At 49.3% G+C, this 6,520-nt stretch overlaps 1 pseudogene; it reads right to left on the minus strand.

Moving 5' to 3' along the window:
- Positions 1-3,480: 3,480 nt before the first annotated feature.
- LOC113888580 lies at positions 3,481-6,313 on the minus strand (annotated as a pseudogene).
- Positions 6,314-6,520: the final 207 nt, after the last annotated feature.

The following is a 6,520-nucleotide window of genomic DNA, read 5'->3' on the forward strand; positions in this document are numbered from 1 at the left end:
TCCCTTGGCTCAACACCTTCATCCATCATCAAAGCCAGTGGAGTCTTGTGGTGCATCGCCTAACTGGCTTTCCTCTCTCCTGCACTTCTTCTGATTTTGTGATCCCACTGGACCACCTGTAAAACCGAAATATGCTTCTCATCTCACGGGACTGGAAGGCTGCAGACACTTCCCCAAATCCACTACCAGTTGGTTTCTAGGGGGTTTAGTTTATGGCATCAGAAGTGGGATCCAGAGAATCCCCAACAACTCCTAAGCCATGCACAATCTGATGCTGGTACCCACTCTGACCTGTTGAGTTCAGGGCTCTCTGGAGGAGTGTGGTCTAATAGCTTTGTGTGGAGTCTTTAGGGTTTTCTATCGACAGTGTTCTGTAGATAATGAGAATTTTGCCTCTTGTGGTAAAGAATCCACTTGCATTGTTGGGACGTGAGTTGACTCCCCCGGGGTGAGATTCTGTGGAGTAAGAAATGGCAACCCACTCCAGGATTATTGCCTGGAAAGGACAAAGAAGACTGGTGCGCTACAGTCCAAGGGGCAACAAAGTGCCAGACACGACTGAGGGACTAACACACACTTATCTCTAAACTCTAAGCCAGCCCAGCAGTTCTGAAATGAAAGCTGACAGTGATACAGGCCTTCTTCAAGAAATGGAAGGAAACAATCCAACTTAGTACCTACAGAAATTAGAAGAGAAACACCAAAAAAGCTGAGAGGCAGTAGTAGGAAAGAAATGAGAAAAAAATGCAGAAATTAACAATGTTGAGATGAACACGCACACACACAAAACAGCAAAAACGATCAGTGAAATCAACAGCTGGGTGTTGTTGTCGTTTTCATTTTGCAAAGACAAACAGAACCATAAATCTTCAGCCAGTCTCCAAAGGAGGAAAAAGAACTTACTGGAATCAAATAAAAAATAGAAAAGACATAAAGCTAATACCTCAGAGATACAAAAATCATATGAGATTATTACAAACAGTTGTATGCCAACAAATTGGACAATCTAGAAGAAATGGACAAATTCCTAAAGTATAAAACCTATAGGACCGAATCCAGATGGAGGGGACAACATTGAGAATGATCGTTTGTGTGAAAATTGAATTTCATCATAGTAATTTTAAAATCTTCCAAGAAGCAACAGTCTAGGAACAGAAAGTTTCTCTAGGGACTTTTATAAAACGTACCTTTGATGAATTTAATGCAAAAACTCTTAAAACCTATGAGCAAATCAAATTCAACAATGAATAGAAAGGATCATGCACCATCCTCAATTGTCTTTTCCTTGAGGGTCACAGCAACGGTTCAAGATCCCAGCAGCACGAAATACGCTGCTGAAAGTGCTCAGCTTCAATTATGCACCACCTCCCACAAAAAGGAGTGGAAAGTAAGGGGGCAGATCAACAGGTCCAGAGGCTGGAAGAGGAGCCAAAGAAGATTATTCCCAGACCTTGGACTTAGTAGGGTTTGCATGGATGGATTTAAACACTGTCGGGGCCAGTGGGGCCTCCCTGGAGGCTCAGCAGTGAAGAATCTGCTTGCACTGAAAGAAATGCAGGAGACTTGGGTTCAGTCCCTGGGTCGGGAAGATCCCCTGGAGGAGGAAATACCAACCCACTCCAGTATTCTCGGCCTGGAGAACCCCATGGACAGAGGCGCTTGGCAGGCTGTAGTTCATAGGGTGGCAAAGAGTCAGACACAACTGTAGCACTGAGCACTCGTGCACACTGGGACCAGGGGTCCTTTCTGACTTACATTTATCCTTTTTACGGAATGAAACTCCTTGTAGCTGAGATATGCCTGTCTACATATTGTATTTTAGAACACAAATCCTCACGCATAGCTGAGTTAGAGGACTAGATTTGGGACTTGGGGTTGATGGTATTTAGACCGACTTTGCTCTACAATCTTTATTGTCATTGACATTATAATTTAGTGTCAATTCTTAGGTTGACATTTTGGAGGTTTTCTGGGATTTGCTAAGTGTAACGGGCCTGTGGGAAGGATGTATTTGCAGGGCTGAAGGTGGACTGTGTTTGTCTGAATCATTCACTGAGTCTCTGAATGTCGTCTCACATGGCATTAGGGACTTTGGCAAATGTGACTGATTGAGAGGTCTGCTTTTCCTGGATTATTGTGTGGCCCCAGTTGAAACCACAAATGTTTTCATCAGAGGGAGGCCAAGGGCATCTGACCCTGGGAGAAGTGACCAGTGATGGAAGGTGCTTTGCTGGGCTGTGCAGATGAAGGAAGTGGCTGAGAGCCAGGGATACGGGCAGTGAAGCTCTAGACTGGACACGGCAAAGAAGCAGATTGTCCCTGACTTTATCCTTTCAGAGTGCACAACAGGAGCTCAGGTGGGCTGGTCTGTAAGCTAGCCTTTATTTCCCATAGTCCTAGAGGCTGGAAGCCCCAGGTCAGGACACCAGTGAGGCTGCCTTCTGGTGAGGCCCCCTTCCTAGTTCACATCTGGCACCTTCCTGCTGGGTCCTTACCTGGTGGACAGGGACTAGTATGTCCTCTGGGGATTCTTAGAAAGATTCCAACCCAGATCATGAGGACTCTCCTTTCATCAACTAAGCATCTGCCAAAGACCCCGATCCTAGCAGCATTCTCCGGGGTGCACAGGTATTCTAAACCTCAATTCTGGGGGCACAGATGCATTCAGACCCTGAGAGCCTTGGGACTGTGGTCCTGTCGCATCTGGATTCCAATCCAGTGAAACTGATATCAGACTCTGAACTGTGTACTGAAAGGGAATGTGTGTGTGTCGGTTTGAGCCCCACACATGCGGGAACTTGGCACAATGATCAGCAGAATGATACAGGCTAGGACGTGGGTCTCACATCCACCAGTGTCTCCCACATGGCTCCCACTTACTTGGTGACCACAAGCACTGCCTCTGGGAACAGGGCACGGCAGGCCATGGTCCCTGGGAAGCACCATGTGCTGCCACAGACTGAGGGACTATGCAACCCTCGACCATGACTCTATAACCCTGCTTGTGGCTGTCTGACCAGATGCCACATGCCGGCTGCTTGGCAGAGACTGGGAAATAGAAATTCACCCTTGGGATTCCCCCAAGGACGATGGCACTTTTGAAACTAAAGAATGAGCCAGAGGACTTGCCAGGACACTCTACAGAATAAGAACCCCATACTTGACATTAACCAAGTATTCCCAGATAATGCCTCACCTAACATTCCCAAGAAGAATGAGGCTCTCAATATCCCTGCTAAAAAAGGAATAAAAATCCATAACCCTTTGGAGAGAAATATTTATCTCACATCTTTCTTTCATATATTTGATATCTTGAGATCTTGCTCAAAAACACCAGTGTCCCAGGAGAGAATGATCTGATCTCTCAGATTCCAGAGTCTTGGTGATGAGAAGTCAGGAAAACCATCATTTTTCTCCTGTCCTCTCCCAGCACAGCTGCCCTGCCCCTCAGGGTTTCTGACACCCTCAGGATGTGGGTTTTCACACTGTGTGTCTCACACAGTAATAAACAGCCATGTCCTCAGACCTCAGACTGCTCAGCTCCATGTAGGCATTGCTGGTGGACGTGTCTGCAGCCAACGTGACTCTGCCCTGGAACTTCTGTGCATACTTTGCTCCACCATCTTTGCTGTCAATCTGTCCATCCTTTCAAGCCCTTGTTGAGGGGCCTGTCACACCCAGTGCATGTAGTCGGTGAAGGTGTATCCAGAAGCCTTGCAGGACACCTTCACTGAGGCCCCAGGCTTCCTCAGCTCAGCCCCAATGGCACCAGCTGCACCTGGGCGTGCACCCCTGTGGACAGGGGACAGAAGTACATGAAGCCCCTTGACTGGACCCTGTCCCTTCCTTCACCGCAGCACCTGGTTGACCCTGACCTGGAGCCAAGGCCACCAGAAGGAGGACTGTCCAGCTCCAGTCCCTGGTGAGGGCTGTGTGCCCAGGACTGCTGTGCAGAGCTGGTGGTGCTCTGGGTGATGTTCTCAGGGCTCAGAATATCCATATTTAACCTAGGACACCTCAGGTCATCTGCATGTTCTAGAGGCTGAGAACTTTACACTCAATATATGGGTGATATTAGGAAGGAGCAGACATATGATCCATGGCCACGCTCAGTGGGTGTGTGCCCATGTCCTCATGCTTGTTTGAGGGCGTGTGTCCTGCCAGGTCCCTGGCTCCTGTGCACAGAGCTCTTCCACTGAGGGACCCTCCCCACAGGACACAGTCCCCATTGTGAACCAGCCTTTAGTGCCACAGAGACATCTTCACCTCGAATCAGTGTGTTTCCCCAAAGTCAGCCACCACTGGGTATTCACAGACATACACCTGTTACACAGAGACATGCACACACACACACACACACACCTGTTACACACACACACATATCACACACACACACCTGTCATACACACACCTTTTACACAAACACACATGTGTTACACAAAGTCACACACACACATACACCTGTCACAACACACTTGTCACACACGTGTCTCAAACACACACTGAACAAACACACACCTGTCACACGCACACACCTGTTACACACACATACACCTGTAACACACAAAGAGACCTGTCACACACCCAGACCTGTCACACACATACAGACACACCTGTCACATACACACACATACACCTGTCTCCCACACACACCACCTGTAACACACACAACTGTTACAAACACACACCTGTTACACACACACCCTCCTGTAACACACACATCTACTACACAGAAACACACACCAGTCACATACACACTTCTGTTACGTACACACACCTTTGTCACACAGACATACAGGCACACATACACATGTCAAACACACCTATCACACACACACACACCATTCACATACACACCTTTATACAAACACACACCTGTCACACAGACATACAGAGATATATACTCACAAACACTTTCACACTCACACATACACACACAAAACCAATCACACACATTCACACACTCAGATGCATACATAAACACCCTCACACTTACATATGCACACTCACATGCACACACATACAAACACTCCCTCATATATATACATACACACAGAAACATGCACACTTACACACACTCACACAACACTCAGACATATAGACGTGTACTTCTCAGGGCCTCACCGAGCTGTGTATTCGCAACAGGCCCCAATATTAAACGTCACCAGTCCTTGTCCTGCTAGTTATTGTTTTCAGTGAAAAGAGTCTCTGAGACTCCTTGACCCCTCCCCACATGCTCCTGGGAAGCAACCCTTCACTGGGGTCCTGGGCACCCCCTGCCTGGGCTCACAGGGCAGTCCTAGCAGTGCTTCTAGTCTGGTATTAAGTGGCTCTGTTCCGCTTCAGAGTATTCTTCTGGAGACAGCATGTTCTTTTAATCATCTCTAGAAATAGCCTCAATAAGGCACACAATCTGTAGAGAGACCCCAAGGAAGGAGTTTGTGAGAACATCTGGATGTCACCTCCCTGGGGCTGCAGGTACACTGATGCAGTTGACACTCACAGTGAGTCCAGAGGCTCTTGAGGACTTGGGGTCCCTTGGCCTCCTGGAGCCCCATGTGGGCTAACATCATGTACAGGATAGCTGCACGCAGAAGCACGGGGCTCGATGCCCACTCCACCTACTGCTCACTTCTGGGCTCAACTGTTCTTGCAGCACCTGGACCTTGCAGGGGCCCCGCAAGAAGGTCCAGACGAGCCCCCTTGTCGGAAACCAGTGCAGTCGCCCCAGACAACTCACAGCACAAACACCTGAGGGGCTCCTAGTGCCCACACCTGTGAGAGAAGACACTTGAGACGTGGGAGGAGGACGAGGCAGAGCCCTTGTCAGCTGACTCAGGTGAGGCTGCCCTCAGGGAGTGCTCACCCAGGGAATGAGGCGGTCAGCATGCTCAGTCGCCTCAGTTGTGTCTGACCCTTTGAGACCCCACAGACTGTAGACCACCAGACTCCTCTGTCCATGGGATTCTCCAGGCAGGAACACTGGAGAGGGTTGACACAACAGCACCCTGCAGAGAAGCTAGGTCAGCCGTGTGCATGTCCCCTGGCAGGACATCTCTTCAGCAGGACGGCCTCGGGGTACATCCATCCTCAGACTCCATCTTGCTTCTCACTGTCCCTCCTGACCACCTGCCCGAGGAGCTCAGGACCTGGCGTCGGTGGGGAGACAGACCCACTGCTGAGTCAGCCATGTGTCCTCCAGCAGGACCCTGTGACAAACTTGCATACCCCCTGTTTGGAGTCTCTGATGGAACCTTCATAAATATTCCTGAGCATGTCAGATACCCAAGAGCAGGAGAGGGATACTGGCCATGTCGATCAGGCAGGACAGAGCGGGTCTGAGGCCAGTAGTGAGGGCTCCAAGCCTGGTATCCAGCCATGGGTACCAGAGCCTCAGTGCCCTGCCTCCTAGATGGCGTCTGGCTGTGGTCTCTGCACACTAGCTCCCCACCTCAAAGAGGCTGCATATCGTACCTCAGCCAGGTCCCTGGAGGTCCCATGTGGGTAGGGGCTACATGCA

Source organism: Bos indicus x Bos taurus, unplaced genomic scaffold, assembly GCF_003369695.1.
Source record: "Bos indicus x Bos taurus breed Angus x Brahman F1 hybrid unplaced genomic scaffold, Bos_hybrid_MaternalHap_v2.0 tig00000132_arrow_arrow_obj, whole genome shotgun sequence".
In the NCBI taxonomy this organism is placed as follows: Eukaryota; Metazoa; Chordata; class Mammalia; order Artiodactyla; family Bovidae; genus Bos; species Bos indicus x Bos taurus.